The sequence below is a fragment of the Artemia sp. Qi Xiang Cuo genome, chromosome 15 (genome assembly GCF_049724085.1).
Source record: "Artemia sp. Qi Xiang Cuo chromosome 15, ASM4972408v1, whole genome shotgun sequence".
NCBI lineage: Eukaryota > Metazoa > Arthropoda > Branchiopoda > Anostraca > Artemiidae > Artemia > Artemia sp. Qi Xiang Cuo.
Window position 1 is genome coordinate 856,989 of NC_142808.1, and position 6,610 is coordinate 863,598.

Here is a 6,610-nt window from a genome sequence, read left to right on the forward strand (position 1 = left end):
GTGTTCTTCACATTCTGTTGGGCAATCAGTCCCAGTGGCGTATATACAGCCAGACCGTTGTACCGCTGTTTGTGTCGTTCATTAAAAGTAATCATATTTATACCAAGCCTCTCTATAATATTATTTATACTTTTCATCTATGCCCAGTAGGCACGCCTAGCATAATTAGTCCCTCCCTTGGAACGCGACTAACGCCACTTTACTACAGAATGTTTGGTAAAGAAGAGATTATTAGGTTGAGTGTTGTACTTGTAGGGCAACATCTTCTCACCAAGACTTCATCTAAAAAAGGGTGTTGGAATCTACAGATGCCCCAGTCTCTTATTGTAAGGATATCATTTTGGCCAGCTATGCACTTTGTTGCACGCCTTTGAGTTTCTTCAGTTAACCTAGTATCATTCTTATAAGAAGGGGAGGTGAGACATTCATCGAAATCCAGTAAAGGCCTGATTACAGCCTTATAGAGCCTCAGAAAGACTTGACGAGAGTGGCTAGATATGATGCATTTAAGGAGACCAGGGCTTGAATTTGCTCTTGAGACTGCTTGTTACCAGTAGCCATGGAATTTTAGTTGTCTTCTATTAGTTCTTCTATTAGTACTCCTATATCTCTTTCTTCAGGACCTATCTTAAGCACTGAGTTTAACATTAAATTGGGGTCAAACATCTTATACTGACAACGATTGTTATTGCTAAGAAAGTGAAGAACACCACTTTGATATATTGAACTCAAGTAGCCAATCTTGTGCTCATGTTTAAATTTTAAGAAGGTCAGACTGTAGGCCTTGTTGATTAGCGGATCAAAACAGCTTGGAGTTATCAGCATAGAGAGTGATGTTGTTTTTATTCCACTACCCATATTGTTGATATACATGAGGAATATGGTAGGACCCACAACAGTACTTTGTGGGGCTCCACTTATACGACATCACATGTTCTTAAGAAAGCTATCTTACCATAGGCGGAAGAGATTCGAACATTCTGAATCTGACCTGTAAGGAAGTCCCTGACCCAATCAACTACGTCTGTGCGGGTACTTCCTGCCATAAGTTTTAATCTGAGACGGTTGTTATGCACCTTGTGAAAGGCCTTAGCCAGATCAAATAGAATCAAGTCCAAGGGGATTCTATTATCCTATTAAAGTTATTTGTTACAATTTTGTATGTCTCAAGGACATTGTATTCAACCGATTTCCCTAGCTGAAAGGCATGCTGGTAAGGGAAGAGAATAATATTGGTGAGGGGATGTGCCAGAATTTCATCATTCACAACCCACTCAAGTGTTTTAGCCATTACTGAAATAAGACCAACGGGTCTGTAGTTTTACACTTTTGTATGGTCACCTTTCTTGAATTTTTGGTGACATGAGTCAGCTCTCAGTCCAAGGGTGATTTTATCGAATTAAACCACAGTTAGAAATATTACACAGCTGTTGTGCAATTTCTTTGGCTCCTTCAGTAGTCTTGGATGTAAGTTATCAGGACCAGCAGACTTGTTGAAGTCATTTTTGGACAACTAGAGGTGATAGTTTAATAGGTGGCATTGGCTTAAGGATGTCATAGGATGGGTTAGAAGGAAGGGGACGATCTTATTCAGGGGTAAAAACCGATACAAATTCATTGTTGCTAAGTTCTGCAACATTGCTCAAGCTAGTCACTTACCCGCCATGATCCATACAGAAAGTTTTTACTGTTTATCTGCTGTGGTCTGTACTGGATTAATTAAAAAAAAACTTTTTCCACAAAATAAGTTTTTCAAAGAAAAGTAAAGAATTCCATTAAACCAAAAATGAGCAAAAATAAAATCAAATAATCTACGAAGTGTGAAACTACCAAAAATCAGCATCAATAAATAAATGAAACCCAAAATGAACAGAAGTTACAACAAATAAGCGAGTCAAACTCAAAGCGAGCAGAAATTAACAGGAGTAGGGCTCAAAACCCCTGTGCCTTCCCAAGACCTGAACATGATTTACACTTTACTGAAAAATTATAAATGTTTTACTTTTATAACTTTAATAAATCAAATAATATTAACATTTTGATTACTAAGTATTAGTATATGTAAATTGAACTGAAAATGCACAGTCATTTGTATTTTTTTCAGTAAAGTGCAAATTATGTTCTGACCATGGAATGGCATTGGGGTTTTGTGCCCTACTCATGCTAATTTCTGCTCGTTTTGAGTTTGACTTAATTATTTATTGTAATTTCTGTTTGTTTTGGGTTTAATTTGTTTATTGATGCTGATTTGTGGTAGTTTTACGCTTCGAAGATTATTTGACTTTATTTCTGCTCATTTTTGGTTTAATGAAACTCTTTACTTTTCTTTGAAAAACTTATTTTGTGGAAAAAGTTTTTTTTAATTTAATTTCCGTTCGTTTTATATTGACATAGTCTCTTCCGGGAAAAAGAAAATAATACTTTAAATCTTTTTGTTTTTTAGACTTTATATTTTGGTCTGCTATTTGCATGCTGGAGAAAAACTTTCGTTTATTTTTAGCAACACACATCTTTTTAAAAATGTGGACACAAATAGTAGTGTTTAATTTAGTTTCATACCTCCTCTAGTTGACCTGAAATAGAAAACATGAGACCATTCGCAAAAAATATGTTTACTTTCTTTGATAGCTTGGATACACTTACGCTATTTTGATTTGGGTATATTTTAAGAGCAGAAAAAGCCCCGAAAGTTTAAGCATAATACCCTCAGTTGTTCTTGGGATACTGCTGAGATGCCTTATTGGGAATTAGTATTAACACAGTGCATTTTGATTTAATCTTAAGGCAACCTTTAAATTTCAAACATAATGGACAAATGTGAGGGTGGGCGTTGAAGGGGAAATAATTGCCCTCCATACACTTTAGACTACTAAAAAGGGCATTAGCCCATTCTATTTTCATTGGAATGAGCCCTTTTCGAAGTTCCTACGATAACTCCTTTGATACGAAGTGCCCTGGTCTAAACAAAAAAAAAATAATAAAAATACATTGTGCCCACATCGATATTTACTATAAAAATGTCAAGCATTCGAATCACTTTCGACTATCAAAAAGGACACTAGCCCTTTCAATTCCCAATCGAATGAGCCCTTTATAAGTTTCTACGACAACGCTTTCTATAAACACCTCATATGCCCTACGGCATAAATTACAACCCTTGCCCTGAGGGCTTTGAAGGGGTTGTTATCCTCAAAGATCTAATTTCCAGAACTTTCAACAGCGTTAAACAAAATGTATCCCAAAATTTTATTGAATTTTTTGTGGGAATGGTGGGCGTGAGAGGGGGGTTAGTTGCCCTCCAATCACTTCCGACTATTAAAAAGGGCACTAGCACTTTTAATTTCCAATCGAATGAGTCCATTTTCAAGTTTCTTCGACAACGCTTTATATAAAAACGTTACAAGCCCCAGGGCATAAATTAGAACTCTTGCCCTGAGAGCTGTGAGGGGGTTGTCATCCTCAAAGACATAATTTCTGGTCCTTTCAACTACGTTGAACAAAATGATTATCACAAAATTTTGATTGGATGTGTTTGGAGAAATTGTGGGCTTGAGAATGGGGTAGCTTGCCCTCCAATTACTTTCAACTATTAAAAAGGGCACTAGCCGTTTAAATTTTCAATCAAATGACTCCTTTTTGAAGGTTCTACGACAACACTTCCTATAAAAAAAACATATATGCCCCCAGGGCATAACATACATCCCTTGCCCTTAGGGCTGTTGGGGGAGTGTCATCCTCAAAAACATAATTTCCGGACATTTTAACTAAGTCGAATGCAGTGGCTATCTCAAAATTTTGATTAAAAAACCAGCAAAGAGAAACATCTCAACGAAAAAAAAAATAACAAACGAGAATGCGGCCAGTGGAGAGAAAAGAAAAGACAAATGCAAAAAAACGCAGATATTTCGCCTCTATCACAAACAAGGCGTCTTCAGCACGAAAGACAAACGAAGAACAAGATAAAAAAACAAGTTAAAACTAAAAAACCAATAAAACCACAACCAAAAAAAAATAATACAATTGGTGCAAACTGATCCACGTAGGGAAAAGATGCTATTATGGAGTTACTTTAGTGAGAACACCAGAACAATTGAGGAAAAATAAAAAAAATGGAATTTTTTTTTTGCGTTTGGAAACATGGATTGGACTCTTTAGACCTATTTTGTAAGCATTTAAATTGTTTTGATAACAATATTAAATTTACAGTTAAGTTTGAGGAAAAGAATAAATTACCTTTTCTGGATATTTTATTAATTAGAAGCGATCTCCATTTACTTTTCTCGATTTACAGAAAACCTACCCACAATTTTTTATTCTTGCCACCCTATGTCGGTGAAACGGGGGGTTGTAATTTCACTAGTGGATAGAGCCTTTAGAATTTGTTCCCAGGAATTTCTGGATTTGGAATAGTTATACTTGAGGGATATTTTGTTTTGTAATAATTACCCAATTAAGTTTATTGACAAAATAATTGAAAATAGACGCGTTAAACATGATAGTAGGGTTATTGGGATTTCTCAGTCGTTAGATTTAAATGTGTCAAAAAGTTTCATTTCATTGCCATATGTACCTGGTTTGGGTGAGAAACTTTCACGGATTTTGCGTAAATTTGGTATTGATATATGTTTCCAATCGTTGAGGCCAATGGGTAGTTTCTTTAGTTCTTGAAAGGATTTAACCCGGGGAAATTTAGTAAGTAGGGAGTATAACATTCCGTGTTCTTGTGGGAAGTTCTGTATTGGTAGGACTCACCAACAATTTGTTGAAAGGTTTATTGAACACCGAAATTCAATATAAAAAAACTCTACAATTAAGCAAGCCTCCAGAAACTTTTGTTTCAGCTTTAGCTGAACATATTTGGTTTCAACCAGATTACTTTGTAAAATTTGATGAAGCCTTAGCTATTTCAAATGATAAGGGGAATACACAAGGGGTAAGAGAAGCCATTGAAATTAAAAAACATATGTTTGCTAACCGTTCGATAAATAGGTACACAGGTAGTTTAAACATTGACCCAATTTATGATAATCTTCTAAAGAGTGAATCAACAGTCAATAAGGAAATTAAGATTAAAAATAATCACCAGGGGACTGTTTTACCTGCTAGACCAAAACGAATTGCTACAATAATGGCCAATAAAAGGATTATTTCGCAACAGAATAGGTAAAGTAATTTCCAGTTTCTTATTTTTCCTCAGTTGCTCTGGTGTTCTCACTAAAATAACTCCATAATAACATCCTTTCCCTACGTGGATAAGTTTGCGCCAGTTGTATAATCTTATTTTTGGTGGTGGTTTTATTGGTTTTTTTTTTAGTTTTAACTTGTTTTTTTTTGTCTTGTTCTTCTTCTGTCTTTCGTGCTGAAGACGCCTTGTTTGTGATACAGGCGAAATATCCGTGTTGTTTTGCATTTGTCTTTTCTTTTCTCTCCACTGGCCACAGTTAAAGTAACTCCATAATAGCATCTTTTCCCTACGTGGATCAGTTTGCGCCAATTAATTTTTAATTTTTTAATTTTTTTGGTGGTGGTTTTATTGGGTTTTTAGTTTTAACTTGTTTTTTATCTTGTTCTTCTTCTGTATTTCATACTGAAGACGCCTTGTTTGTGATACAGGCGAAATATCCGCGTCGTTTTGCATTTGTCTTTTCTTATCTCTCCACTGGCCGCAGTCTCGTTTGTTGTTTTTTTTTCTTTGAGATTTTTCTCTTTGTTGGTTTTTTGTCATGACTGGCCAGTTCTGCTTAAGATCTTTCAAAATTTTGATTGGATGTGTTTGGAGAAATGGTTGGCGTGAGAGGGGTGTTATTTATCATCCAATCACTTTCGACTATTAAAAAGGGCACAAGCCCTTCTAATTTCCAATCGAATGAGGCCTTTTTGAAGTTTTTGCAACATCACTATCTATAAAAATCTTATATGCCCCCAGGGCATAACTTACAACCCTTGCCCACTAAGGCTCTGAGGGGGTAATCATCCTCAAAGACCTAATTTGCTAAAACTTTTAACTACGTTAAACAGGATGGCTATCTAAAAATTTTGATTGGATGTTTTGGGGAAAAGGTGGGCGTGAGAGGGGGGCTAGTTGCCCTCAAACCGCTTTCGACTATTAAAAATGACACTAGCCCTTTGAATTTCCAATCGAATGAGCCCTTTTTCAAGTTTCTATGACAGAGTTTTCAATAAAAACCTTATATGCCCCCAGGGTATAACTTACAACCCTTACCCTGAGGACTTTGGGGGGAGTGTCATCCTCAAAGATATAATTTCCGGACCGTTCAACTACTTTGAACTAAATCCATACCAGATTGTCGATCAACCAAATAGAAATATTTTTGTTCAGAGACTGAATTTAATGGACCTAGTGTTCCTACGGGATAAACACCAGCTACAGAAAATAAATTATGTACCTCGTTTAGGAAAGAGCAACCATTTAATCCTAGAAGTAAACTTGTCTTTTCGTAAAATTAATTAAAAAAACTTTCCGAAAAATAAGTTTTTCAAAGAAAAGTAAAGGCCATTTTATACTTAAGCTCGGGAGATACAAATACCTGTTAAAATTCAAACTCGCAACGACCAAAAATTACTATTAAAGAATAAATGAAACCCAAAA